This window comes from Elephas maximus, chromosome 13, assembly GCF_024166365.1.
Source record: "Elephas maximus indicus isolate mEleMax1 chromosome 13, mEleMax1 primary haplotype, whole genome shotgun sequence".
In the NCBI taxonomy this organism is placed as follows: domain Eukaryota; kingdom Metazoa; phylum Chordata; class Mammalia; order Proboscidea; family Elephantidae; genus Elephas; species Elephas maximus.
In genome coordinates this window covers 100,540,450-100,567,292 of record NC_064831.1, presented here as the reverse complement: position 1 = coordinate 100,567,292, position 26,843 = coordinate 100,540,450, and the positions used below count along the sequence as shown (strand labels likewise).

Genomic DNA, 26,843 nt, shown 5'->3' with positions numbered 1-26,843 from the left:
CCCAGATAGTCGCAAACATATGCACAAAATCAAGACACCCATTTACAACCCACTGGGGAGACTGCTGACCCTTCACACAAGGTGAGACTCGTGCCTGGATGTAGTACAAATTCTCAGGAGCACGCAGGCAAAAGGAGCCTTTGCAATTGATTAACCCTGACTGATGTGTTGAAGGCAGCCAAATATGCGTCCAGGGGCACCGTCCAACGTGTTGGACTCTCGGGATACGGCACCCAAGAGTCCCCAGTAACTGGGGATCTTCAAATCAGCTGGAAGGACATTTGGGAATGAGTTCCTTTCCAAGAATTGTGCCAACACTTCTAGAAATTTCCACAGTCCTTCAACACTTTGATTTCACCACTGAGCCATGTAGAGACACAATCCAATCTACCTCAGGCCCGAATAATCCCTATAGAGGGAGAACATCTCCTCCTGTATATCAACCACCACAGGATCCTGTGGGGCATACAGAAAAGCAGTTCTACAGAATCTCTATGAGATTCCAAAGAACTGTCAAGAAAATGATCTTTCCGCATGCGGAAGGCAGCAGTTATGCCTGCATTTCCTGACTAGAGTGTTAGCCGATCGTGACTTCCTGTGGCACGTACCTGAAACTAGTCATGACGCGCGCATCGCGTTTACCAAATGCCATCGAACCTGACCTTAGTGTTTTGACTCAGATATTTGTGCTGCTACCTTTTCTTGATAGCTACAGTGAGGTATCAGACTACTCGATTGTTCACCCAGTGCCAGGATTTGTGGGAAAGATACCCTGCAGATCCTAATCGTCCAGTCGCAACTGACACAGGCTTTCGACTATGGCAAGTATGTCCGGTTTCTCCAGTAGAGCTCCTAGCCATTCCCAAGCGGAAAATATATGAGAAAAGCACATTTGTCTCGCTGTGCATTCTCTCAATTCCGTAGACATACCAGGCTGGGCACCGGATGATCAAAAATTCCTCAAGTGGAAATTCTTCCAGGTTCCTGTGCTTCCTAACTATCCACCCGTGCATATCACCGCCACTTATTCAATCGGTCAGGTCAAGCTAAAAGCAGGGCACGCGTCTCAGCTTCTCCACAAAACCCGACTGCCTTTTGGGCTCCGTTTTCACTTGTCCAAGTATCAGCAGGGACAAGGTAAAACTGCCATCATTCACTCACCTTGTGTTCTTCCTGTGGTGAATCTCTTGGGAGTAGGTCTTTCTAAGTCAGAGAAAAAGAGGAAAGGAGCCAAGGAATCAGCTTGACAAAAATCGGTCAGTGAGGAGTTTTCGATCACGTGCTGGACGTAAAAGGAATCAAAACGGGCTCCATTCTAAAGGAGATCATTAAGATTGGGGAAAAGCAGTTTCCCTCTGGGCCTCAGCGTGATCCTATTGAGCGTGATTTTAATGTCATCATTTCTCTTCCAGAGAAGTGGAGGTGTCATCATTGACCCGAGACATATCAATCCCCAGGAAAAATCACCTGAGTCCTCAAGTTCCTTACCACAGACATCTTCCATCCAGCCCGGAATCATGCAGGATGAGAATGTTCGCACATCCTCTTCCAGGTTCCTGGGGAGTAGCTTGACCCTCATGAAAGCGGGAAAACAGGCCTGGACCTTGCAATCCTTTTAGGAAGGACAAAGAAGTAAGCCAGACATCGCACGAGAGACATCCATGGTCTAACAGCTAAGGTTTTTCCCACATGTGCTCAAAAATATGGACAACATCAAGACACGCACTTCTAACCCGTTAGGGAGACTGCTCACCCTTGACAGAAAGGCAGACATGTGCCAGATCAGGACATGGCATAGAGGTCTCAGACCGTAGTAAAAGAAACTCAGGAGGTCCCAGGCAAGGAGAGGCTTTTCATTTTGATCAGGCCTGGCCCATGTAACAAGGAAGCCAAATCTGTGTCCACAGGCACTGTCCCGTGCACGAGCACTCTCAGGAAATTACACCCAAGGGTTCCCCAAACTGGGGATCTTCAAACGAGCTGTGGGACACTCAGAAGAGTGCTTACTCCAAGAATTTGCCCCAAACTTCTCCTACGAATTTCCGGAGTTTGATTTCACCCTTGTGCCATGCAGAGACACAGACCCGGCCACCTCTTTCCCAAAGAACGGTAACACAGGGAACATATCTCCTCCTGCTTATCAACCATCAGAAGATCTCTTGGCACAAACAGAGCAGGAGTCTTATGGAAACTCTACGGGATTCCAATGAACTGTGTAGGAACAGTGATCTTTGCACTCGTGCAAGGCAGCATTTACACCTGCATTCACTGTCTACAGCTCCAAGGAAACATGACTTCCTGTGGCATGAACCTGAAACTGCTCACGACCCTCGTGTCCTCCTCACACATGGCATAGACCCTGACTTTAGATTTTCTACGCGGGTATCTGTGCAGCTACCTTCACTTGAAAGCTGGAGCCAGCTATCAGACTACGGAATCTCTCATCCAATTTCAAGATTCCTGGGAAAAGTGCCCTGCAGATCCTAAGAAGCCAGCTGAAACTGACACACGCTTTCAATATGGCAAGTTGACCAGTCTCCCGTAGAGCTCTGAGCCATTCACCTCCCATAAATATCTTGGGAAAATACATTCTTCTCGTTGTGCATTTCTCCCAATTCCCTAGGACGTATCGGACTTGGACCCCGGCTATCGGAGACGACTCAAGCGCACATTTTTCAGGATCCTCAGATTCCTAAGTATCCATCCACGCACATCACTGCCACTTAGTCAACCAGGCAAGGTCAAGCAAACACCAGGGGACATGCCTCAGCTTTGTCAACAACCTCTACTGCCTTTTGGGCTGCATCCTCACTTGCCCAAGTGTCAGATGGGGCCAGGGAAAATCACGGTGATTCCCTCACCTTGTGACCTCGCCACGGTGAGTTTCATGGAAGCAGGTCTTTCTAAATGACACAAAAAGAGGAAAAGAGCCAAGGAATCAGCCTGACAAAAATCAGCCACCCAGGTGTTTTGGGTCACTTGGTGCAGGTGAAAGGAATGAAAATGGGGGTCTGCTCTAAAGAAGATCTATAAGGCCGGGGCAAAGGAGTGTCTCGCAGGGCCTCAGCATAAACCCACTGAGCACGATTTTTAGGTCATCATCTCTCTTCGAGACAGGTTATGTCATCATTGACCCGAGCCATATCTCTCCCCAGGAAAAATCCCCTGAGACCTGGAGATGCTTACCACAAATGTCTTCCTTCCACCGAGGAATGACACTGGGTGAGAGAATTCACACATCGTCTTCCAGTTTCCAGGGGAGTTGGCTTGACCCCCATGAAAGCAGGACAACAGACATCGACCTCACTATCCCTTGGAAAAGGGCAAATCAGTAAGACAAAGATCACAGGAGAGAAGCTCACTTCCCTATGGCTATGCTTTCTCCCAGATAGTCGCAAACATATGCACAAAATCAAGACACCCATTTACAACCCACTGGGGAGACTGCTGACCCTTCACACAAAGTGAGACTCGTGCCTGGATGTAGTACAAATTCTCAGGAGCACGCAGGCAAAAGGAGCCTTTGCAATTGATTAACCCTGACTGATGTGTTGAAGGCAGCCAAATATGCGTCCAGGGGCACCGTCCAACGTGTTGGACTCTCGGGATACGGCACCCAAGAGTCCCCAGTAACTGGGGATCTTCAAATCAGCTGGAAGGACATTTGGGAATGAGTTCCTTTCCAAGAATTGTGCCAACACTTCTAGAAATTTCCACAGTCCTTCAACACTTTGATTTCACCACTGAGCCATGTAGAGACACAATCCAATCTACCTCAGGCCCGAATAATCCCTATAGAGGGAGAACATCTCCTCCTGTATATCAACCACCACAGGATCCTGTGGGGCATACAGAAAAGCAGTTCTACAGAATCTCTATGAGATTCCAAAGAACTGTCAAGAAAATGATCTTTCCGCATGCGGAAGGCAGCAGTTATGCCTGCATTTCCTGACTAGAGTGTTAGCCGATCGTGACTTCCTGTGGCACGTACCTGAAACTAGTCATGACGCGCGCATCGCGTTTACCAAATGCCATCGAACCTGACCTTAGTGTTTTGACTCAGATATTTGTGCTGCTACCTTTTCTTGATAGCTACAGTGAGGTATCAGACTACTCGATTGTTCACCCAGTGCCAGGATTTGTGGGAAAGATACCCTGCAGATCCTAATCGTCCAGTCGCAACTGACACAGGCTTTCGACTATGGCAAGTATGTCCGGTTTCTCCAGTAGAGCTCCTAGCCATTCCCAAGCGGAAAATATATGAGAAAAGCACATTTGTCTCGCTGTGCATTCTCTCAATTCCGTAGACATACCAGGCTGGGCACCGGATGATCAAAAATTCCTCAAGTGGAAATTCTTCCAGGTTCCTGTGCTTCCTAACTATCCACCCGTGCATATCACCGCCACTTATTCAATCGGTCAGGTCAAGCTAAAAGCAGGGCACGCGTCTCAGCTTCTCCACAAAACCCGACTGCCTTTTGGGCTCCGTTTTCACTTGTCCAAGTATCAGCAGGGACAAGGTAAAACTGCCATCATTCACTCACCTTGTGTTCTTCCTGTGGTGAATCTCTTGGGAGTAGGTCTTTCTAAGTCAGAGAAAAAGAGGAAAGGAGCCAAGGAATCAGCTTGACAAAAATCGGTCAGTGAGGAGTTTTCGATCACGTGCTGGACGTAAAAGGAATCAAAACGGGCTCCATTCTAAAGGAGATCATTAAGATTGGGGAAAAGCAGTTTCCCTCTGGGCCTCAGCGTGATCCTATTGAGCGTGATTTTAATGTCATCATTTCTCTTCCAGAGAAGTGGAGGTGTCATCATTGACCCGAGACATATCAATCCCCAGGAAAAATCACCTGAGTCCTCAAGTTCCTTACCACAGACATCTTCCATCCAGCCCGGAATCATGCAGGATGAGAATGTTCGCACATCCTCTTCCAGGTTCCTGGGGAGTAGCTTGACCCTCATGAAAGCGGGAAAACAGGCCTGGACCTTGCAATCCTTTTAGGAAGGACAAAGAAGTAAGCCAGACATCGCACGAGAGACATCCATGGTCTAACAGCTAAGGTTTTTCCCACATGTGCTCAAAAATATGGACAACATCAAGACACGCACTTCTAACCCGTTAGGGAGACTGCTCACCCTTGACAGAAAGGCAGACATGTGCCAGATCAGGACATGGCATAGAGGTCTCAGACCGTAGTAAAAGAAACTCAGGAGGTCCCAGGCAAGGAGAGGCTTTTCATTTTGATCAGGCCTGGCCCATGTAACAAGGAAGCCAAATCTGTGTCCACAGGCACTGTCCCGTGCACGAGCACTCTCAGGAAATTACACCCAAGGGTTCCCCAAACTGGGGATCTTCAAACGAGCTGTGGGACACTCAGAAGAGTGCTTACTCCAAGAATTTGCCCCAAACTTCTCCTACGAATTTCCGGAGTTTGATTTCACCCTTGTGCCATGCAGAGACACAGACCCGGCCACCTCTTTCCCAAAGAACGGTAACACAGGGAACATATCTCCTCCTGCTTATCAACCATCGGAAGATCTCTTGGCACAAACAGAGCAGGAGTCTTATGGAAACTCTACGGGATTCCAATGAACTGTGTAGGAACAGTGATCTTTGCCCTCGTGCAAGGCAGCATTTACACCTGCATTCACTGTCTACAGCTCCAAGGAAACATGACTTCCTGTGGCATGAACCTGAAACTGCTCACGACCCTCGTGTCCTCCTCACACATGGCATAGACCCTGACTTTAGATTTTCTACGCGGGTATCTGTGCAGCTACCTTCACTTGAAAGCTGGAGCCAGCTATCAGACTACGGAATCTCTCATCCAATTTCAAGATTCCTGGGAAAAGTGCCCTGCAGATCCTAAGAAGCCAGCTGAAACTGACAAACGCTTTCAATATGGCAAGTTGACCAGTCTCCCGTAGAGCTCTGAGCCATTCACCTCCCATAAATATCTTGGGAAAATACATTCTTCTCGTTGTGCATTTCTCCCAATTCCCTAGGACGTATCGGACTTGGACCCCGGCTATCGGAGACGACTCAAGCGCACATTTTTCAGGATCCTCAGATTCCTAAGTATCCATCCACGCACATCACTGCCACTTAGTCAACCAGGCAAGGTCAAGCAAACACCAGGGGACATGCCTCAGCTTTGTCAACAACCTCTACTGCCTTTTGGGCTGCATCCTCACTTGCCCAAGTGTCAGATGGGGCCAGGGAAAATCACGGTGATTCCCTCACCTTGTGACCTCGCCACGGTGAGTTTCATGGAAGCAGGTCTTTCTAAATGACACAAAAAGAGGAAAAGAGCCAAGGAATCAGCCTGGCAAAAATCAGCCACCCAGGTGTTTTGGGTCACTTGGTGCAGGTGAAAGGAATGAAAATGGGGGTCTGCTCTAAAGAAGATCTATAAGGCCGGGGCAAAGGAGTGTCTCGCAGGGCCTCAGCATAAACCCACTGAGCACGATTTTTAGGTCATCATCTCTCTTCGAGACAGGTTATGTCATCATTGACCCGAGCCATATCTCTCCCCAGGAAAAATCCCCTGAGACCTGAAGATGCTTACCACAAATGTCTTCCTTCCACCGAGGAATGACACTGGGTGAGAGAATTCACACATCGTCTTCCAGTTTCCAGGGGAGTTGGCTTGACCCCCATGAAAGCAGGACAACAGACATCGACCTCACTATCCCTTGGAAAAGGGCAAATCAGTAAGACAAAGATCACAGGAGAGAAGCTCACTTCCCTGTGGCTATGCTTTCTCCCAGATAGTCGCAAACATATGCACAAAATCAAGACACCCCTTTACAACCCACTGGGGAGACTGCTGACCCTTCACACAAAGTGAGACTCGTGCCTGGATGTAGTACAAATTCTCAGGAGCACGCAGGCAAAAGGAGCCTTTGCAATTGATTAACCCTGACTGATGTGTTGAAGGCAGCCAAATATGCGTCCAGGGGCACCGTCCAACGTGTTGGACTCTCGGGATACGGCACCCAAGAGTCCCCAGTAACTGGGGATCTTCAAATCAGCTGGAAGGACATTTGGGAATGAGTTCCTTTCCAAGAATTGTGCCAACACTTCTAGAAATTTCCACAGTCCTTCAACACTTTGATTTCACCACTGAGCCATGTAGAGACACAATCCAATCTACCTCAGGCCCGAATAATCCCTATAGAGGGAGAACATCTCCTCCTGTATATCAACCACCACAGGATCCTGTGGGGCATACAGAAAAGCAGTTCTACAGAATCTCTATGAGATTCCAAAGAACTGTCAAGAAAATGATCTTTCCGCATGCGGAAGGCAGCAGTTATGCCTGCATTTCCTGACTAGAGTGTTAGCCGATCGTGACTTCCTGTGGCACGTACCTGAAACTAGTCATGACGCGCGCATCGCGTTTACCAAATGCCATCGAACCTGACCTTAGTGTTTTGACTCAGATATTTGTGCTGCTACCTTTTCTTGATAGCTACAGTGAGGTATCAGACTACTCGATTGTTCACCCAGTGCCAGGATTTGTGGGAAAGATACCCTGCAGATCCTAATCGTCCAGTCGCAACTGACACAGGCTTTCGACTATGGCAAGTATGTCCGGTTTCTCCAGTAGAGCTCCTAGCCATTCCCAAGCGGAAAATATATGAGAAAAGCACATTTGTCTCGCTGTGCATTCTCTCAATTCCGTAGACATACCAGGCTGGGCACCGGATGATCAAAAATTCCTCAAGTGGAAATTCTTCCAGGTTCCTGTGCTTCCTAACTATCCACCCGTGCATATCACCGCCACTTATTCAATCGGTCAGGTCAAGCTAAAAGCAGGGCACGCGTCTCAGCTTCTCCACAAAACCCGACTGCCTTTTGGGCTCCGTTTTCACTTGTCCAAGTATCAGCAGGGACAAGGTAAAACTGCCATCATTCACTCACCTTGTGTTCTTCCTGTGGTGAATCTCTTGGGAGTAGGTCTTTCTAAGTCAGAGAAAAAGAGGAAAGGAGCCAAGGAATCAGCTTGACAAAAATCGGTCAGTGAGGAGTTTTCGATCACGTGCTGGACGTAAAAGGAATCAAAACGGGCTCCATTCTAAAGGAGATCATTAAGATTGGGGAAAAGCAGTTTCCCTCTGGGCCTCAGCGTGATCCTATTGAGCGTGATTTTAATGTCATCATTTCTCTTCCAGAGAAGTGGAGGTGTCATCATTGACCCGAGACATATCAACCCCCAGGAAAAATCACCTGAGTCCTCAAGTTCCTTACCACAGACATCTTCCATCCAGCCCGGAATCATGCAGGATGAGAATGTTCGCACATCCTCTTCCAGGTTCCTGGGGAGTAGCTTGACCCTCATGAAAGCGGGAAAACAGGCCTGGACCTTGCAATCCTTTTAGGAAGGACAAAGAAGTAAGCCAGACATCGCACGAGAGACATCCATGGTCTAACAGCTAAGGTTTTTCCCACATGTGCTCAAAAATATGGACAACATCAAGACACGCACTTCTAACCCGTTAGGGAGACTGCTCACCCTTGACAGAAAGGCAGACATGTGCCAGATCAGGACATGGCATAGAGGTCTCAGACCGTAGTAAAAGAAACTCAGGAGGTCCCAGGCAAGGAGAGGCTTTTCATTTTGATCAGGCCTGGCCCATGTAACAAGGAAGCCAAATCTGTGTCCACAGGCACTGTCCCGTGCACGAGCACTCTCAGGAAATTACACCCAAGGGTTCCCCAAACTGGGGATCTTCAAACGAGCTGTGGGACACTCAGAAGAGTGCTTACTCCAAGAATTTGCCCCAAACTTCTCCTACGAATTTCCGGAGTTTGATTTCACCCTTGTGCCATGCAGAGACACAGACCCGGCCACCTCTTTCCCAAAGAACGGTAACACAGGGAACATATCTCCTCCTGCTTATCAACCATCAGAAGATCTCTTGGCACAAACAGAGCAGGAGTCTTATGGAAACTCTACGGGATTCCAATGAACTGTGTAGGAACACTGATCTTTGCCCTCGTGCAAGGCAGCATTTACACCTGCATTCACTGTCTACAGCTCCAAGGAAACATGACTTCCTGTGGCATGAACCTGAAACTGCTCACGACCCTCGTGTCCTCCTCACACATGGCATAGACCCTGACTTTAGATTTTCTACGCGGGTATCTGTGCAGCTACCTTCACTTGAAAGCTGGAGCCAGCTATCAGACTACGGAATCTCTCATCCAATTTCAAGATTCCTGGGAAAAGTGCCCTGCAGATCCTAAGAAGCCAGCTGAAACTGACAAACGCTTTCAATATGGCAAGTTGACCAGTCTCCCGTAGAGCTCTGAGCCATTCACCTCCCATAAATATCTTGGGAAAATACATTCTTCTCGTTGTGCATTTCTCCCAATTCCCTAGGACGTATCGGACTTGGACCCCGGCTATCGGAGACGACTCAAGCGCACATTTTTCAGGATCCTCAGATTCCTAAGTATCCATCCACGCACATCACTGCCACTTAGTCAACCAGGCAAGGTCAAGCAAACACCAGGGGACATGCCTCAGCTTTGTCAACAACCTCTACTGCCTTTTGGGCTGCATCCTCACTTGCCCAAGTGTCAGATGGGGCCAGGGAAAATCACGGTGATTCCCTCACCTTGTGACCTCGCCACGGTGAGTTTCATGGAAGCAGGTCTTTCTAAATGACACAAAAAGAGGAAAAGAGCCAAGGAATCAGCCTGGCAAAAATCAGCCACCCAGGTGTTTTGGGTCACTTGGTGCAGGTGAAAGGAATGAAAATGGGGGTCTGCTCTAAAGAAGATCTATAAGGCCGGGGCAAAGGAGTGTCTCGCAGGGCCTCAGCATAAACCCACTGAGCACGATTTTTAGGTCATCATCTCTCTTCGAGACAGGTTATGTCATCATTGACCCGAGCCATATCTCTCCCCAGGAAAAATCCCCTGAGACCTGAAGATGCTTACCACAAATGGCTTCCTTCCACCGAGGAATGACACTGGGTGAGAGAATTCACACATCGTCTTCCAGTTTCCAGGGGAGTTGGCTTGACCCCCATGAAAGCAGGACAACAGACATCGACCTCACTATCCCTTGGAAAAGGGCAAATCAGTAAGACAAAGATCACAGGAGAGAAGCTCACTTCCCTGTGGCTATGCTTTCTCCCAGATAGTCGCAAACATATGCACAAAATCAAGACACCCCTTTACAACCCACTGGGGAGACTGCTGACCCTTCACACAAAGTGAGACTCGTGCCTGGATGTAGTACAAATTCTCAGGAGCACGCAGGCAAAAGGAGCCTTTGCAATTGATTAACCCTGACTGATGTGTTGAAGGCAGCCAAATATGCGTCCAGGGGCACCGTCCAACGTGTTGGACTCTCGGGATACGGCACCCAAGAGTCCCCAGTAACTGGGGATCTTCAAATCAGCTGGAAGGACATTTGGGAATGAGTTCCTTTCCAAGAATTGTGCCAACACTTCTAGAAATTTCCACAGTCCTTCAACACTTTGATTTCACCACTGAGCCATGTAGAGACACAATCCAATCTACCTCAGGCCCGAATAATCCCTATAGAGGGAGAACATCTCCTCCTGTATATCAACCACCACAGGATCCTGTGGGGCATACAGAAAAGCAGTTCTACAGAATCTCTATGAGATTCCAAAGAACTGTCAAGAAAATGATCTTTCCGCATGCGGAAGGCAGCAGTTATGCCTGCATTTCCTGACTAGAGTGTTAGCCGATCGTGACTTCCTGTGGCACGTACCTGAAACTAGTCATGACGCGCGCATCGCGTTTACCAAATGCCATCGAACCTGACCTTAGTGTTTTGACTCAGATATTTGTGCTGCTACCTTTTCTTGATAGCTACAGTGAGGTATCAGACTACTCGATTGTTCACCCAATGCCAGGATTTGTGGGAAAGATACCCTGCAGATCCTAATCGTCCAGTCGCAACTGACACAGGCTTTCGACTATGGCAAGTATGTCCGGTTTCTCCAGTAGAGCTCCTAGCCATTCCCAAGCGGAAAATATATGAGAAAAGCACATTTGTCTCGCTGTGCATTCTCTCAATTCCGTAGACATACCAGGCTGGGCACCGGATGATCAAAAATTCCTCAAGTGGAAATTCTTCCAGGTTCCTGTGCTTCCTAACTATCCACCCGTGCATATCACCGCCACTTATTCAATCGGTCAGGTCAAGCTAAAAGCAGGGCACGCGTCTCAGCTTCTCCACAAAACCCGACTGCCTTTTGGGCTCCGTTTTCACTTGTCCAAGTATCAGCAGGGACAAGGTAAAACTGCCATCATTCACTCACCTTGTGTTCTTCCTGTGGTGAATCTCTTGGGAGTAGGTCTTTCTAAGTCAGAGAAAAAGAGGAAAGGAGCCAAGGAATCAGCTTGACAAAAATCGGTCAGTGAGGAGTTTTCGATCACGTGCTGGACGTAAAAGGAATCAAAACGGGCTCCATTCTAAAGGAGATCATTAAGATTGGGGAAAAGCAGTTTCCCTCTGGGCCTCAGCGTGATCCTATTGAGCGTGATTTTAATGTCATCATTTCTCTTCCAGAGAAGTGGAGGTGTCATCATTGACCCGAGACATATCAATCCCCAGGAAAAATCACCTGAGTCCTCAAGTTCCTTACCACAGACATCTTCCATCCAGCCCGGAATCATGCAGGATGAGAATGTTCGCACATCCTCTTCCAGGTTCCTGGGGAGTAGCTTGACCCTCATGAAAGCGGGAAAACAGGCCTGGACCTTGCAATCCTTTTAGGAAGGACAAAGAAGTAAGCCAGACATCGCACGAGAGACATCCATGGTCTAACAGCTAAGGTTTTTCCCACATGTGCTCAAAAATATGGACAACATCAAGACACGCACTTCTAACCCGTTAGGGAGACTGCTCACCCTTGACAGAAAGGCAGACATGTGCCAGATCAGGACATGGCATAGAGGTCTCAGACCGTAGTAAAAGAAACTCAGGAGGTCCCAGGCAAGGAGAGGCTTTTCATTTTGATCAGGCCTGGCCCATGTAACAAGGAAGCCAAATCTGTGTCCACAGGCACTGTCCCGTGCACGAGCACTCTCAGGAAATTACACCCAAGGGTTCCCCAAACTGGGGATCTTCAAACGAGCTGTGGGACACTCAGAAGAGTGCTTACTCCAAGAATTTGCCCCAAACTTCTCCTACGAATTTCCGGAGTTTGATTTCACCCTTGTGCCATGCAGAGACACAGACCCGGCCACCTCTTTCCCAAAGAACGGTAACACAGGGAACATATCTCCTCCTGCTTATCAACCATCGGAAGATCTCTTGGCACAAACAGAGCAGGAGTCTTATGGAAACTCTACGGGATTCCAATGAACTGTGTAGGAACAGTGATCTTTGCACTCGTGCAAGGCAGCATTTACACCTGCATTCACTGTCTACAGCTCCAAAGAAACATGACTTCCTGTGGCATGAACCTGAAACTGCTCACGACCCTCGTGTCCTCCTCACACATGGCATAGACCCTGACTTTAGATTTTCTACGCGGGTATCTGTGCAGCTACCTTCACTTGAAAGCTGGAGCCAGCTATCAGACTACGGAATCTCTCATCCAATTTCAAGATTCCTGGGAAAAGTGCCCTGCAGATCCTAAGAAGCCAGCTGAAACTGACAAACGCTTTCAATATGGCAAGTTGACCAGTCTCCCGTAGAGCTCTGAGCCATTCACCTCCCATAAATATCTTGGGAAAATACATTCTTCTCGTTGTGCATTTCTCCCAATTCCCTAGGACGTATCGGACTTGGACCCCGGCTATCGGAGACGACTCAAGCGCACATTTTTCAGGATCCTCAGATTCCTAAGTATCCATCCACGCACATCACTGCCACTTAGTCAACCAGGCAAGGTCAAGCAAACACCAGGGGACATGCCTCAGCTTTGTCAACAACCTCTACTGCCTTTTGGGCTGCATCCTCACTTGCCCAAGTGTCAGATGGGGCCAGGGAAAATCACGGTGATTCCCTCACCTTGTGACCTCGCCACGGTGAGTTTCATGGAAGCAGGTCTTTCTAAATGACACAAAAAGAGGAAAAGAGCCAAGGAATCAGCCTGGCAAAAATCAGCCACCCAGGTGTTTTGGGTCACTTGGTGCAGGTGAAAGGAATGAAAATGGGGGTCTGCTCTAAAGAAGATCTATAAGGCCGGGGCAAAGGAGTGTCTCGCAGGGCCTCAGCATAAACCCACTGAGCACGATTTTTAGGTCATCATCTCTCTTCGAGACAGGTTATGTCATCATTGACCCGAGCCATATCTCTCCCCAGGAAAAATCCCCTGAGACCTGAAGATGCTTACCACAAATGTCTTCCTTCCACCGAGGAATGACACTGGGTGAGAGAATTCACACATCGTCTTCCAGTTTCCAGGGGAGTTGGCTTGACCCCCATGAAAGCAGGACAACAGACATCGACCTCACTATCCCTTGGAAAAGGGCAAATCAGTAAGACAAAGATCACAGGAGAGAAGCTCACTTCCCTGTGGCTATGCTTTCTCCCAGATAGTCGCAAACATATGCACAAAATCAAGACACCCCTTTACAACCCACTGGGGAGACTGCTGACCCTTCACACAAAGTGAGACTCGTGCCTGGATGTAGTACAAATTCTCAGGAGCACGCAGGCAAAAGGAGCCTTTGCAATTGATTAACCCTGACTGATGTGTTGAAGGCAGCCAAATATGCGTCCAGGGGCACCGTCCAACGTGTTGGACTCTCGGGATACGGCACCCAAGAGTCCCCAGTAACTGGGGATCTTCAAATCAGCTGGAAGGACATTTGGGAATGAGTTCCTTTCCAAGAATTGTGCCAACACTTCTAGAAATTTCCACAGTCCTTCAACACTTTGATTTCACCACTGAGCCATGTAGAGACACAATCCAATCTACCTCAGGCCCGAATAATCCCTATAGAGGGAGAACATCTCCTCCTGTATATCAACCACCACAGGATCCTGTGGGGCATACAGAAAAGCAGTTCTACAGAATCTCTATGAGATTCCAAAGAACTGTCAAGAAAATGATCTTTCCGCATGCGGAAGGCAGCAGTTATGCCTGCATTTCCTGACTAGAGTGTTAGCCGATCGTGACTTCCTGTGGCACGTACCTGAAACTAGTCATGACGCGCGCATCGCGTTTACCAAATGCCATCGAACCTGACCTTAGTGTTTTGACTCAGATATTTGTGCTGCTACCTTTTCTTGATAGCTACAGTGAGGTATCAGACTACTCGATTGTTCACCCAATGCCAGGATTTGTGGGAAAGATACCCTGCAGATCCTAATCGTCCAGTCGCAACTGACACAGGCTTTCGACTATGGCAAGTATGTCCGGTTTCTCCAGTAGAGCTCCTAGCCATTCCCAAGCGGAAAATATATGAGAAAAGCACATTTGTCTCGCTGTGCATTCTCTCAATTCCGTAGACATACCAGGCTGGGCACCGGATGATCAAAAATTCCTCAAGTGGAAATTCTTCCAGGTTCCTGTGCTTCCTAACTATCCACCCGTGCATATCACCGCCACTTATTCAATCGGTCAGGTCAAGCTAAAAGCAGGGCACGCGTCTCAGCTTCTCCACAAAACCCGACTGCCTTTTGGGCTCCGTTTTCACTTGTCCAAGTATCAGCAGGGACAAGGTAAAACTGCCATCATTCACTCACCTTGTGTTCTTCCTGTGGTGAATCTCTTGGGAGTAGGTCTTTCTAAGTCAGAGAAAAAGAGGAAAGGAGCCAAGGAATCAGCTTGACAAAAATCGGTCAGTGAGGAGTTTTCGATCACGTGCTGGACGTAAAAGGAATCAAAACGGGCTCCATTCTAAAGGAGATCATTAAGATTGGGGAAAAGCAGTTTCCCTCTGGGCCTCAGCGTGATCCTATTGAGCGTGATTTTAATGTCATCATTTCTCTTCCAGAGAAGTGGAGGTGTCATCATTGACCCGAGACATATCAATCCCCAGGAAAAATCACCTGAGTCCTCAAGTTCCTTACCACAGACATCTTCCATCCAGCCCGGAATCATGCAGGATGAGAATGTTCGCACATCCTCTTCCAGGTTCCTGGGGAGTAGCTTGACCCTCATGAAAGCGGGAAAACAGGCCTGGACCTTGCAATCCTTTTAGGAAGGACAAAGAAGTAAGCCAGACATCGCACGAGAGACATCCATGGTCTAACAGCTAAGGTTTTTCCCACATGTGCTCAAAAATATGGACAACATCAAGACACGCACTTCTAACCCGTTAGGGAGACTGCTCACCCTTGACAGAAAGGCAGACATGTGCCAGATCAGGACATGGCATAGAGGTCTCAGACCGTAGTAAAAGAAACTCAGGAGGTCCCAGGCAAGGAGAGGCTTTTCATTTTGATCAGGCCTGGCCCATGTAACAAGGAAGCCAAATCTGTGTCCACAGGCACTGTCCCGTGCACGAGCACTCTCAGGAAATTACACCCAAGGGTTCCCCAAACTGGGGATCTTCAAACGAGCTGTGGGACACTCAGAAGAGTGCTTACTCCAAGAATTTGCCCCAAACTTCTCCTACGAATTTCCGGAGTTTGATTTCACCCTTGTGCCATGCAGAGACACAGACCCGGCCACCTCTTTCCCAAAGAACGGTAACACAGGGAACATATCTCCTCCTGTTTATCAACCATCGGAAGATCTCTTGGCACAAACAGAGCAGGAGTCTTATGGAAACTCTACGGGATTCCAATGAACTGTGTAGGAACAGTGATCTTTGCACTCGTGCAAGGCAGCATTTACACCTGCATTCACTGTCTACAGCTCCAAGGAAACATGACTTCCTGTGGCATGAACCTGAAACTGCTCACGACCCTCGTGTCCTCCTCACACATGGCATAGACCCTGACTTTAGATTTTCTACGCGGGTATCTGTGCAGCTACCTTCACTTGAAAGCTGGAGCCAGCTATCAGACTACGGAATCTCTCATCCAATTTCAAGATTCCTGGGAAAAGTGCCCTGCAGATCCTAAGAAGCCAGCTGAAACTGACAAACGCTTTCAATATGGCAAGTTGACCAGTCTCCCGTAGAGCTCTGAGCCATTCACCTCCCATAAATATCTTGGGAAAATACATTCTTCTCGTTGTGCATTTCTCCCAATTCCCTAGGACGTATCGGACTTGGACCCCGGCTATCGGAGACGACTCAAGCGCACATTTTTCAGGATCCTCAGATTCCTAAGTATCCATCCACGCACATCACTGCCACTTAGTCAACCAGGCAAGGTCAAGCAAACACCAGGGGACATGCCTCAGCTTTGTCAACAACCTCTACTGCCTTTTGGGCTGCATCCTCACTTGCCCAAGTGTCAGATGGGGCCAGGGAAAATCACGGTGATTCCCTCACCTTGTGACCTCGCCACGGTGAGTTTCATGGAAGCAGGTCTTTCTAAATGACACAAAAAGAGGAAAAGAGCCAAGGAATCAGCCTGGCAAAAATCAGCCACCCAGGTGTTTTGGGTCACTTGGTGCAGGTGAAAGGAATGAAAATGGGGGTCTGCTCTAAAGAAGATCTATAAGGCCGGGGCAAAGGAGTGTCTCGCAGGGCCTCAGCATAAACCCACTGAGCACGATTTTTAGGTCATCATCTCTCTTCGAGACAGGTTATGTCATCATTGACCCGAGCCATATCTCTCCCCAGGAAAAATCCCCTGAGACCTGAAGATGCTTACCACAAATGGCTTCCTTCCACCGAGGAATGACACTGGGTGAGAGAATTCACACATCGTCTTCCAGTTTCCAGGGGAGTTGGCTTGACCCCCATGAAAGCAGGACAACAGACATCGACCTCACTATCCCTTGGAAAAGGGCAAATCAGTAAGACAAAGATCACAGGAGAGAAGCTCACTTCCCTGTGGCTATGCTTTCTCCCAGATAGTCGCAAACATATGCACAAAATCAAGACACCCCTTTACAACCCACTGGGGAGACTGCTGACCCTTCACACAAAGTGAGACTCGTGCCTGGATGTAGTACAAATTCTCAGGAGCACGCAGGCAAAAGGAGCCTTTGCAATTGATTAACCCTGACTGATGTGTTGAAGGCAGCCAAATATGCGTCCAGGGGCACCGTCCAACGTGTTGGACTCTCGGGATACGGCACCCAAGAGTCCCCAGTAACTGGGGATCTTCAAATCAGCTGGAAGGACATTTGGGAATGAGTTCCTTTCCAAGAATTGTGCCAACACTTCTAGAAATTTCCACAGTCCTTCAACACTTTGATTTCACCACTGAGCCATGTAGAGACACAATCCAATCTACCTCAGGCCCGAATAATCCCTATAGAGGGAGAACATCTCCTCCTGTATATCAACCACCACAGGATCCTGTGGGGCATACAGAAAAGCAGTTCTACAGAATCTCTATGAGATTCCAAAGAACTGTCAAGAAAATGATCTTTCCGCATGCGGAAGGCAGCAGTTATGCCTGCATTTCCTGACTAGAGTGTTAGCCGATCGTGACTTCCTGTGGCACGTACCTGAAACTAGTCATGACGCGCGCATCGCGTTTACCAAATGCCATCGAACCTGACCTTAGTGTTTTGACTCAGATATTTGTGCTGCTACCTTTTCTTGATAGCTACAGTGAGGTATCAGACTACTCGATTGTTCACCCAATGCCAGGATTTGTGGGAAAGATACCCTGCAGATCCTAATCGTCCAGTCGCAACTGACACAGGCTTTCGACTATGGCAAGTATGTCCGGTTTCTCCAGTAGAGCTCCTAGCCATTCCCAAGCGGAAAATATATGAGAAAAGCACATTTGTCTCGCTGTGCATTCTCTCAATTCCGTAGACATACCAGGCTGGGCACCGGATGATCAAAAATTCCTCAAGTGGAAATTCTTCCAGGTTCCTGTGCTTCCTAACTATCCACCCGTGCATATCACCGCCACTTATTCAATCGGTCAGGTCAAGCTAAAAGCAGGGCACGCGTCTCAGCTTCTCCACAAAACCCGACTGCCTTTTGGGCTCCGTTTTCACTTGTCCAAGTATCAGCAGGGACAAGGTAAAACTGCCATCATTCACTCACCTTGTGTTCTTCCTGTGGTGAATCTCTTGGGAGTAGGTCTTTCTAAGTCAGAGAAAAAGAGGAAAGGAGCCAAGGAATCAGCTTGACAAAAATCGGTCAGTGAGGAGTTTTCGATCACGTGCTGGACGTAAAAGGAATCAAAACGGGCTCCATTCTAAAGGAGATCATTAAGATTGGGGAAAAGCAGTTTCCCTCTGGGCCTCAGCGTGATCCTATTGAGCGTGATTTTAATGTCATCATTTCTCTTCCAGAGAAGTGGAGGTGTCATCATTGACCCGAGACATATCAATCCCCAGGAAAAATCACCTGAGTCCTCAAGTTCCTTACCACAGACATCTTCCATCCAGCCCGGAATCATGCAGGATGAGAATGTTCGCACATCCTCTTCCAGGTTCCTGGGGAGTAGCTTGACCCTCATGAAAGCGGGAAAACAGGCCTGGACCTTGCAATCCTTTTAGGAAGGACAAAGAAGTAAGCCAGACATCGCACGAGAGACATCCATGGTCTAACAGCTAAGGTTTTTCCCACATGTGCTCAAAAATATGGACAACATCAAGACACGCACTTCTAACCCGTTAGGGAGACTGCTCACCCTTGACAGAAAGGCAGACATGTGCCAGATCAGGACATGGCATAGAGGTCTCAGACCGTAGTAAAAGAAACTCAGGAGGTCCCAGGCAAGGAGAGGCTTTTCATTTTGATCAGGCCTGGCCCATGTAACAAGGAAGCCAAATCTGTGTCCACAGGCACTGTCCCGTGCACGAGCACTCTCAGGAAATTACACCCAAGGGTTCCCCAAACTGGGGATCTTCAAACGAGCTGTGGGACACTCAGAAGAGTGCTTACTCCAAGAATTTGCCCCAAACTTCTCCTACGAATTTCCGGAGTTTGATTTCACCCTTGTGCCATGCAGAGACACAGACCCGGCCACCTCTTTCCCAAAGAACGGTAACACAGGGAACATATCTCCTCCTGCTTATCAACCATCGGAAGATCTCTTGGCACAAACAGAGCAGGAGTCTTATGGAAACTCTACGGGATTCCAATGAACTGTGTAGGAACAGTGATCTTTGCACTCGTGCAAGGCAGCATTTACACCTGCATTCACTGTCTACAGCTCCAAGGAAACATGACTTCCTGTGGCATGAACCTGAAACTGCTCACGACCCTCGTGTCCTCCTCACACAAGGCATAGACCCTGACTTTAGATTTTCTACGCGGGTATCTGTGCAGCTACCTTCACTTGAAAGCTGGAGCCAGCTATCAGACTACGGAATCTCTCATCCAATTTCAAGATTCCTGGGAAAAGTGCCCTGCAGATCCTAAGAAGCCAGCTGAAACTGACAAACGCTTTCAATATGGCAAGTTGACCAGTCTCCCGTAGAGCTCTGAGCCATTCACCTCCCATAAATATCTTGGGAAAATACATTCTTCTCGTTGTGCATTTCTCCCAATTCCCTAGGACGTATCGGACTTGGACCCCGGCTATCGGAGACGACTCAAGCGCACATTTTTCAGGATCCTCAGATTCCTAAGTATCCATCCACGCACATCACTGCCACTTAGTCAACCAGGCAAGGTCAAGCAAACACCAGGGGACATGCCTCAGCTTTGTCAACAACCTCTACTGCCTTTTGGGCTGCATCCTCACTTGCCCAAGTGTCAGATGGGGCCAGGGAAAATCACGGTGATTCCCTCACCTTGTGACCTCGCCACGGTGAGTTTCATGGAAGCAGGTCTTTCTAAATGACACAAAAAGAGGAAAAGAGCCAAGGAATCAGCCTGACAAAAATCAGCCACCCAGGTGTTTTGGGTCACTTGGTGCAGGTGAAAGGAATGAAAATGGGGGTCTGCTCTAAAGAAGATCTATAAGGCCGGGGCAAAGGAGTGTCTCGCAGGGCCTCAGCATAAACCCACTGAGCACGATTTTTAGGTCATCATCTCTCTTCGAGACAGGTTATGTCATCATTGACCCGAGCCATATCTCTCCCCAGGAAAAATCCCCTGAGACCTGAAGATGCTTACCACAAATGGCTTCCTTCCACCGAGGAATGACACTGGGTGAGAGAATTCACACATCGTCTTCCAGTTTCCAGGGGAGTTGGCTTGACCCCCATGAAAGCAGGACAACAGACATCGACCTCACTATCCCTTGGAAAAGGGCAAATCAGTAAGACAAAGATCACAGGAGAGAAGCTCACTTCCCTGTGGCTATGCTTTCTCCCAGATAGTCGCAAACATATGCACAAAATCAAGACACCCCTTTACAACCCACTGGGGAGACTGCTGACCCTTCACACAAAGTGAGACTCGTGCCTGGATGTAGTACAAATTCTCAGGAGCACGCAGGCAAAAGGAGCCTTTGCAATTGATTAACCCTGACTGATGTGTTGAAGGCAGCCAAATATGCGTCCAGGGGCACCGTCCAACGTGTTGGACTCTCGGGATACGGCACCCAAGAGTCCCCAGTAACTGGGGATCTTCAAATCAGCTGGAAGGACATTTGGGAATGAGTTCCTTTCCAAGAATTGTGCCAACACTTCTAGAAATTTCCACAGTCCTTCAACACTTTGATTTCACCACTGAGCCATGTAGAGACACAATCCAATCTACCTCAGGCCCGAATAATCCCTATAGAGGGAGAACATCTCCTCCTGTATATCAACCACCACAGGATCCTGTGGGGCATACAGAAAAGCAGTTCTACAGAATCTCTATGAGATTCCAAAGAACTGTCAAGAAAATGATCTTTCCGCATGCGGAAGGCAGCAGTTATGCCTGCATTTCCTGACTAGAGTGTTAGCCGATCGTGACTTCCTGTGGCACGTACCTGAAACTAGTCATGACGCGCGCATCGCGTTTACCAAATGCCATCGAACCTGACCTTAGTGTTTTGACTCAGATATTTGTGCTGCTACCTTTTCTTGATAGCTACAGTGAGGTATCAGACTACTCGATTGTTCACCCAATGCCAGGATTTGTGGGAAAGATACCCTGCAGATCCTAATCGTCCAGTCGCAACTGACACAGGCTTTCGACTATGGCAAGTATGTCCGGTTTCTCCAGTAGAGCTCCTAGCCATTCCCAAGCGGAAAATATATGAGAAAAGCACATTTGTCTCGCTGTGCATTCTCTCAATTCCGTAGACATACCAGGCTGGGCACCGGATGATCAAAAATTCCTCAAGTGGAAATTCTTCCAGGTTCCTGTGCTTCCTAACTATCCACCCGTGCATATCACCGCCACTTATTCAATCGGTCAGGTCAAGCTAAAAGCAGGGCACGCGTCTCAGCTTCTCCACAAAACCCGACTGCCTTTTGGGCTCCGTTTTCACTTGTCCAAGTATCAGCAGGGACAAGGTAAAACTGCCATCATTCACTCACCTTGTGTTCTTCCTGTGGTGAATCTCTTGGGAGTAGGTCTTTCTAAGTCAGAGAAAAAGAGGAAAGGAGCCAAGGAATCAGCTTGACAAAAATCGGTCAGTGAGGAGTTTTCGATCACGTGCTGGACGTAAAAGGAATCAAAACGGGCTCCATTCTAAAGGAGATCATTAAGATTGGGGAAAAGCAGTTTCCCTCTGGGCCTCAGCGTGATCCTATTGAGCGTGATTTTAATGTCATCATTTCTCTTCCAGAGAAGTGGAGGTGTCATCATTGACCCGAGACATATCAATCCCCAGGAAAAATCACCTGAGTCCTCAAGTTCCTTACCACAGACATCTTCCATCCAGCCCGGAATCATGCAGGATGAGAATGTTCGCACATCCTCTTCCAGGTTCCTGGGGAGTAGCTTGACCCTCATGAAAGCGGGAAAACAGGCCTGGACCTTGCAATCCTTTTAGGAAGGACAAAGAAGTAAGCCAGACATCGCACGAGAGACATCCATGGTCTAACAGCTAAGGTTTTTCCCACATGTGCTCAAAAATATGGACAACATCAAGACACGCACTTCTAACCCGTTAGGGAGACTGCTCACCCTTGACAGAAAGGCAGACATGTGCCAGATCAGGACATGGCATAGAGGTCTCAGACCGTAGTAAAAGAAACTCAGGAGGTCCCAGGCAAGGAGAGGCTTTTCATTTTGATCAGGCCTGGCCCATGTAACAAGGAAGCCAAATCTGTGTCCACAGGCACTGTCCCGTGCACGAGCACTCTCAGGAAATTACACCCAAGGGTTCCCCAAACTGGGGATCTTCAAACGAGCTGTGGGACACTCAGAAGAGTGCTTACTCCAAGAATTTGCCCCAAACTTCTCCTACGAATTTCCGGAGTTTGATTTCACCCTTGTGCCATGCAGAGACACAGACCCGGCCACCTCTTTCCCAAAGAACGGTAACACAGGGAACATATCTCCTCCTGCTTATCAACCATCGGAAGATCTCTTGGCACAAACAGAGCAGGAGTCTTATGGAAACTCTACGGGATTCCAATGAACTGTGTAGGAACAGTGATCTTTGCACTCGTGCAAGGCAGCATTTACACCTGCATTCACTGTCTACAGCTCCAAGGAAACATGACTTCCTGTGGCATGAACCTGAAACTGCTCACGACCCTCGTGTCCTCCTCACACAAGGCATAGACCCTGACTTTAGATTTTCTACGCGGGTATCTGTGCAGCTACCTTCACTTGAAAGCTGGAGCCAGCTATCAGACTACGGAATCTCTCATCCAATTTCAAGATTCCTGGGAAAAGTGCCCTGCAGATCCTAAGAAGCCAGCTGAAACTGACAAACGCTTTCAATATGGCAAGTTGACCAGTCTCCCGTAGAGCTCTGAGCCATTCACCTCCCATAAATATCTTGGGAAAATACATTCTTCTCGTTGTGCATTTCTCCCAATTCCCTAGGACGTATCGGACTTGGACCCCGGCTATCGGAGACGACTCAAGCGCACATTTTTCAGGATCCTCAGATTCCTAAGTATCCATCCACGCACATCACTGCCACTTAGTCAACCAGGCAAGGTCAAGCAAACACCAGGGGACATGCCTCAGCTTTGTCAACAACCTCTACTGCCTTTTGGGCTGCATCCTCACTTGCCCAAGTGTCAGATGGGGCCAGGGAAAATCACGGTGATTCCCTCACCTTGTGACCTCGCCACGGTGAGTTTCATGGAAGCAGGTCTTTCTAAATGACACAAAAAGAGGAAAAGAGCCAAGGAATCAGCCTGACAAAAATCAGCCACCCAGGTGTTTTGGGTCACTTGGTGCAGGTGAAAGGAATGAAAATGGGGGTCTGCTCTAAAGAAGATCTATAAGGCCGGGGCAAAGGAGTGTCTCGCAGGGCCTCAGCATAAACCCACTGAGCACGATTTTTAGGTCATCATCTCTCTTCGAGACAGGTTATGTCATCATTGACCCGAGCCATATCTCTCCCCAGGAAAAATCCCCTGAGACCTGAAGATGCTTACCACAAATGTCTTCCTTCCACCGAGGAATGACACTGGGTGAGAGAATTCACACATCGTCTTCCAGTTTCCAGGGGAGTTGGCTTGACCCCCATGAAAGCAGGACAACAGACATCGACCTCACTATCCCTTGGAAAAGGGCAAATCAGTAAGACAAAGATCACAGGAGAGAAGCTCACTTCCCTGTGGCTATGCTTTCTCCCAGATAGTCGCAAACATATGCACAAAATCAAGACACCCCTTTACAACCCACTGGGGAGACTGCTGACCCTTCACACAAAGTGAGACTCGTGCCTGGATGTAGTACAAATTCTCAGGAGCACGCAGGCAAAAGGAGCCTTTGCAATTGATTAACCCTGACTGATGTGTTGAAGGCAGCCAAATATGCGTCCAGGGGCACCGTCCAACGTGTTGGACTCTCGGGATACGGCACCCAAGAGTCCCCAGTAACTGGGGATCTTCAAATCAGCTGGAAGGACATTTGGGAATGAGTTCCTTTCCAAGAATTGTGCCAACACTTCTAGAAATTTCCACAGTCCTTCAACACTTTGATTTCACCACTGAGCCATGTAGAGACACAATCCAATCTACCTCAGGCCCGAATAATCCCTATAGAGGGAGAACATCTCCTCCTGTATATCAACCACCACAGGATCCTGTGGGGCATACAGAAAAGCAGTTCTACAGAATCTCTATGAGATTCCAAAGAACTGTCAAGAAAATGATCTTTCCGCATGCGGAAGGCAGCAGTTATGCCTGCATTTCCTGACTAGAGTGTTAGCCGATCGTGACTTCCTGTGGCACGTACCTGAAACTAGTCATGACGCGCGCATCGCGTTTACCAAATGCCATCGAACCTGACCTTAGTGTTTTGACTCAGATATTTGTGCTGCTACCTTTTCTTGATAGCTACAGTGAGGTATCAGACTACTCGATTGTTCACCCAATGCCAGGATTTGTGGGAAAGATACCCTGCAGATCCTAATCGTCCAGTCGCAACTGACACAGGCTTTCGACTATGGCAAGTATGTCCGGTTTCTCCAGTAGAGCTCCTAGCCATTCCCAAGCGGAAAATATATGAGAAAAGCACATTTGTCTCGCTGTGCATTCTCTCAATTCCGTAGACATACCAGGCTGGGCACCGGATGATCAAAAATTCCTCAAGTGGAAATTCTTCCAGGTTCCTGTGCTTCCTAACTATCCACCCGTGCATATCACCGCCACTTATTCAATCGGTCAGGTCAAGCTAAAAGCAGGGCACGCGTCTCAGCTTCTCCACAAAACCCGACTGCCTTTTGGGCTCCGTTTTCACTTGTCCAAGTATCAGCAGGGACAAGGTAAAACTGCCATCATTCACTCACCTTGTGTTCTTCCTGTGGTGAATCTCTTGGGAGTAGGTCTTTCTAAGTCAGAGAAAAAGAGGAAAGGAGCCAAGGAATCAGCTTGACAAAAATCGGTCAGTGAGGAGTTTTCGATCACGTGCTGGACGTAAAAGGAATCAAAACGGGCTCCATTCTAAAGGAGATCATTAAGATTGGGGAAAAGCAGTTTCCCTCTGGGCCTCAGCGTGATCCTATTGAGCGTGATTTTAATGTCATCATTTCTCTTCCAGAGAAGTGGAGGTGTCATCATTGACCCGAGACATATCAATCCCCAGGAAAAATCACCTGAGTCCTCAAGTTCCTTACCACAGACATCTTCCATCCAGCCCGGAATCATGCAGGATGAGAATGTTCGCACATCCTCTTCCAGGTTCCTGGGGAGTAGCTTGACCCTCATGAAAGCGGGAAAACAGGCCTGGACCTTGCAATCCTTTTAGGAAGGACAAAGAAGTAAGCCAGACATCGCACGAGAGACATCCATGGTCTAACAGCTAAGGTTTTTCCCACATGTGCTCAAAAATATGGACAACATCAAGACACGCACTTCTAACCCGTTAGGGAGACTGCTCACCCTTGACAGAAAGGCAGACATGTGCCAGATCAGGACATGGCATAGAGGTCTCAGACCGTAGTAAAAGAAACTCAGGAGGTCCCAGGCAAGGAGAGGCTTTTCATTTTGATCAGGCCTGGCCCATGTAACAAGGAAGCCAAATCTGTGTCCACAGGCACTGTCCCGTGCACGAGCACTCTCAGGAAATTACACCCAAGGGTTCCCCAAACTGGGGATCTTCAAACGAGCTGTGGGACACTCAGAAGAGTGCTTACTCCAAGAATTTGCCCCAAACTTCTCCTACGAATTTCCGGAGTTTGATTTCACCCTTGTGCCATGCAGAGACACAGACCCGGCCACCTCTTTCCCAAAGAACGGTAACACAGGGAACATATCTCCTCCTGCTTATCAACCATCGGAAGATCTCTTGGCACAAACAGAGCAGGAGTCTTATGGAAACTCTACGGGATTCCAATGAACTGTGTAGGAACAGTGATCTTTGCACTCGTGCAAGGCAGCATTTACACCTGCATTCACTGTCTACAGCTCCAAGGAAACATGACTTCCTGTGGCATGAACCTGAAACTGCTCACGACCCTCGTGTCCTCCTCACACAAGGCATAGACCCTGACTTTAGATTTTCTACGCGGGTATCTGTGCAGCTACCTTCACTTGAAAGCTGGAGCCAGCTATCAGACTACGGAATCTCTCATCCAATTTCAAGATTCCTGGGAAAAGTGCCCTGCAGATCCTAAGAAGCCAGCTGAAACTGACAAACGCTTTCAATATGGCAAGTTGACCAGTCTCCCGTAGAGCTCTGAGCCATTCACCTCCCATAAATATCTTGGGAAAATACATTCTTCTCGTTGTGCATTTCTTCCAATTCCCTAGGACGTATCGGACTTGGACCCCGGCTATCGGAGACGACTCAAGCGCACATTTTTCAGGATCCTCAGATTCCTAAGTATCCATCCACGCACATCACTGCCACTTAGTCAACCAGGCAAGGTCAAGCAAACACCAGGGGACATGCCTCAGCTTTGTCAACAACCTCTACTGCCTTTTGGGCTGCATCCTCACTTGCCCAAGTGTCAGATGGGGCCAGGGAAAATCACGGTGATTCCCTCACCTTGTGACCTCGCCACGGTGAGTTTCATGGAAGCAGGTCTTTCTAAATGACACAAAAAGAGGAAAAGAGCCAAGGAATCAGCCTGACAAAAATCAGCCACCCAGGTGTTTTGGGTCACTTGGTGCAGGTGAAAGGAATGAAAATGGGGGTCTGCTCTAAAGAAGATCTATAAGGCCGGGGCAAAGGAGTGTCTCGCAGGGCCTCAGCATAAACCCACTGAGCACGATTTTTAGGTCATCATCTCTCTTCGAGACAGGTTATGTCATCATTGACCCGAGCCATATCTCTCCCCAGGAAAAAT

At 48.3% G+C, this 26,843-nt stretch overlaps 16 non-coding genes across 16 annotated transcripts; all 16 read right to left on the bottom strand.

Moving 5' to 3' along the window:
• Positions 1-1,357: 1,357 nt before the first annotated feature.
• LOC126057564 (small nucleolar RNA SNORD115) lies at positions 1,358-1,438 on the bottom strand. Its single transcript, XR_007512643.1, has one exon. It is a non-coding gene; the product is annotated as a small nucleolar RNA SNORD115 (small nucleolar RNA).
• A 1,620-nt stretch (positions 1,439-3,058) lies between these two features.
• Positions 3,059-3,136, bottom strand: LOC126057686 (small nucleolar RNA SNORD115). The gene has a single exon (XR_007512760.1). It is a non-coding gene; the product is annotated as a small nucleolar RNA SNORD115 (small nucleolar RNA).
• Positions 3,137-4,740: 1,604 nt separating this feature from the next.
• Positions 4,741-4,821, bottom strand: LOC126057563 (small nucleolar RNA SNORD115). Its single transcript, XR_007512642.1, has one exon. It is a non-coding gene; the product is annotated as a small nucleolar RNA SNORD115 (small nucleolar RNA).
• A 1,620-nt stretch (positions 4,822-6,441) lies between these two features.
• Positions 6,442-6,519, bottom strand: LOC126057685 (small nucleolar RNA SNORD115). The gene has a single exon (XR_007512759.1). It is a non-coding gene; the product is annotated as a small nucleolar RNA SNORD115 (small nucleolar RNA).
• Positions 6,520-8,123: 1,604 nt separating this feature from the next.
• On the bottom strand, positions 8,124-8,204 carry LOC126057562 (small nucleolar RNA SNORD115). Its single transcript, XR_007512641.1, has one exon. It is a non-coding gene; the product is annotated as a small nucleolar RNA SNORD115 (small nucleolar RNA).
• A 1,620-nt stretch (positions 8,205-9,824) lies between these two features.
• Positions 9,825-9,902, bottom strand: LOC126057683 (small nucleolar RNA SNORD115). The gene has a single exon (XR_007512758.1). It is a non-coding gene; the product is annotated as a small nucleolar RNA SNORD115 (small nucleolar RNA).
• A 1,604-nt stretch (positions 9,903-11,506) lies between these two features.
• Positions 11,507-11,587, bottom strand: LOC126057561 (small nucleolar RNA SNORD115). The gene has a single exon (XR_007512640.1). It is a non-coding gene; the product is annotated as a small nucleolar RNA SNORD115 (small nucleolar RNA).
• Positions 11,588-13,207: 1,620 nt separating this feature from the next.
• Positions 13,208-13,285, bottom strand: LOC126057682 (small nucleolar RNA SNORD115). Its single transcript, XR_007512757.1, has one exon. It is a non-coding gene; the product is annotated as a small nucleolar RNA SNORD115 (small nucleolar RNA).
• Positions 13,286-14,889: 1,604 nt separating this feature from the next.
• LOC126057560 (small nucleolar RNA SNORD115) lies at positions 14,890-14,970 on the bottom strand. The gene has a single exon (XR_007512639.1). It is a non-coding gene; the product is annotated as a small nucleolar RNA SNORD115 (small nucleolar RNA).
• A 1,620-nt stretch (positions 14,971-16,590) lies between these two features.
• Positions 16,591-16,668, bottom strand: LOC126057681 (small nucleolar RNA SNORD115). The gene has a single exon (XR_007512756.1). It is a non-coding gene; the product is annotated as a small nucleolar RNA SNORD115 (small nucleolar RNA).
• A 1,604-nt stretch (positions 16,669-18,272) lies between these two features.
• LOC126057557 (small nucleolar RNA SNORD115) lies at positions 18,273-18,353 on the bottom strand. The gene has a single exon (XR_007512637.1). It is a non-coding gene; the product is annotated as a small nucleolar RNA SNORD115 (small nucleolar RNA).
• A 1,620-nt stretch (positions 18,354-19,973) lies between these two features.
• LOC126057680 (small nucleolar RNA SNORD115) lies at positions 19,974-20,051 on the bottom strand. The gene has a single exon (XR_007512755.1). It is a non-coding gene; the product is annotated as a small nucleolar RNA SNORD115 (small nucleolar RNA).
• Positions 20,052-21,655: 1,604 nt separating this feature from the next.
• Positions 21,656-21,736, bottom strand: LOC126057556 (small nucleolar RNA SNORD115). Its single transcript, XR_007512636.1, has one exon. It is a non-coding gene; the product is annotated as a small nucleolar RNA SNORD115 (small nucleolar RNA).
• A 1,620-nt stretch (positions 21,737-23,356) lies between these two features.
• Positions 23,357-23,434, bottom strand: LOC126057678 (small nucleolar RNA SNORD115). The gene has a single exon (XR_007512752.1). It is a non-coding gene; the product is annotated as a small nucleolar RNA SNORD115 (small nucleolar RNA).
• A 1,604-nt stretch (positions 23,435-25,038) lies between these two features.
• LOC126057555 (small nucleolar RNA SNORD115) lies at positions 25,039-25,119 on the bottom strand. Its single transcript, XR_007512635.1, has one exon. It is a non-coding gene; the product is annotated as a small nucleolar RNA SNORD115 (small nucleolar RNA).
• Positions 25,120-26,739: 1,620 nt separating this feature from the next.
• Positions 26,740-26,817, bottom strand: LOC126057677 (small nucleolar RNA SNORD115). Its single transcript, XR_007512751.1, has one exon. It is a non-coding gene; the product is annotated as a small nucleolar RNA SNORD115 (small nucleolar RNA).
• Between the last annotated feature and the right edge of the window lie 26 nt (positions 26,818-26,843).